The sequence below is a fragment of the Nannospalax galili genome, unplaced genomic scaffold (genome assembly GCF_000622305.1).
Source record: "Nannospalax galili isolate Female #2095 unplaced genomic scaffold, S.galili_v1.0 scaffold710, whole genome shotgun sequence".
NCBI classification, from domain to species: domain Eukaryota; kingdom Metazoa; phylum Chordata; class Mammalia; order Rodentia; family Spalacidae; genus Nannospalax; species Nannospalax galili.
This window is the reverse complement of record NW_008328349.1, coordinates 359,977-361,103: the sequence shown is the minus strand read 5'-3', so window position 1 is coordinate 361,103 and position 1,127 is coordinate 359,977. Positions and strand designations below refer to the sequence as shown.

At 39.3% G+C, this 1,127-nt stretch overlaps 1 pseudogene; it reads right to left on the bottom strand.

The window, feature by feature from the left end:
- Positions 1–785: 785 nt before the first annotated feature.
- LOC115069223 lies at positions 786–927 on the bottom strand (annotated as a pseudogene).
- Between the last annotated feature and the right edge of the window lie 200 nt (positions 928–1,127).

Genomic DNA, 1,127 nt, shown 5'->3' with positions numbered 1-1,127 from the left:
TTCCAAAATGTTTTCCTTAAACTATTATATAAGCTTAATTTACTTCTTAGAAATGGAGCCAGAGGAAGGGGCTATTAACTTGGAGGTTGAAGATGCTTAGACATTAGTTAAGGCAAATAAATATACTGAAAAGTCCTAAAACTCCAAATCTAATTCAATGATGGGATTATAGCTAAATTGCTAAGTTTAAATTAATTGCCTCATGAATAGTCATATCGATTATGACTGAAGAGCAGGAGATCTGTGTCTATTTTTAGAGTAAATGTATGGTCTTCACTGAGGAAGCCAGGGGATGTAGTTAATCAATTTTCTGAAAGAGTAAACTGTGAGGTATGTGGATGTGAGAGAGGCAACAGTTCCCAGCCTCCAGAAATTTTCAGCTGCACAAGTTGGGAAAAAAAACTAGGTTTTATTTTTTTTCAGGGAGGAGGTAATAGTGTCATGTATTTCAAACTCGATATGCAGCTGGGGATAACCTTGAAGCTCTTTTAAAAATACTTTTGGTTGAGAGAGAATCTCACTATGAAGTGCTGGCTGACTTGTAAATTGCTATGCACACCAAGCTGGCCTTGTGACTGCCCTCTTGTCGCTGCTTCCAGGTGCTGGGATTACTGATAAGCAGCACCATGCCCAGAGTTTGATTTGCTGGGGAATCAAACCCAGGGTGTTGTCCATGTTAGACAAGCACTCTACCAATTAAGCTATATCCCATATCCTATGGGATGAAAATTGAATGTTTTGTCTAAAAGTGCATGTCCTCATAAAGTTATTATTACTATTTTTGACAGGGAGAACTTAGAGTTCCCCACTTACACAAATTATGCAGTGTTTCCTGCAGCCGAGGAAACAACAAGGGTCAGCACATACCAAGTATGTAGATGAGCCTCAACCTTCTTGATCATGGCATCTCCCCTGTCAGTTAAGTATTGTCCTCTTAAAATTCTTTTTAAAAATATTTTATTATTTTTATGTGTATGAGTGTATTGCCTGCATGTATTTAAGTGCACTCATGTTGTGCAATATCCATGGAGGTCAGAAGAGAGCATCGGATTCCCCTGGAACTGGAGTTACGGATGGTTATTTGCTGCCATGGGGGTGCTGGGAATTGAACCCAGGTCCACTGCAAG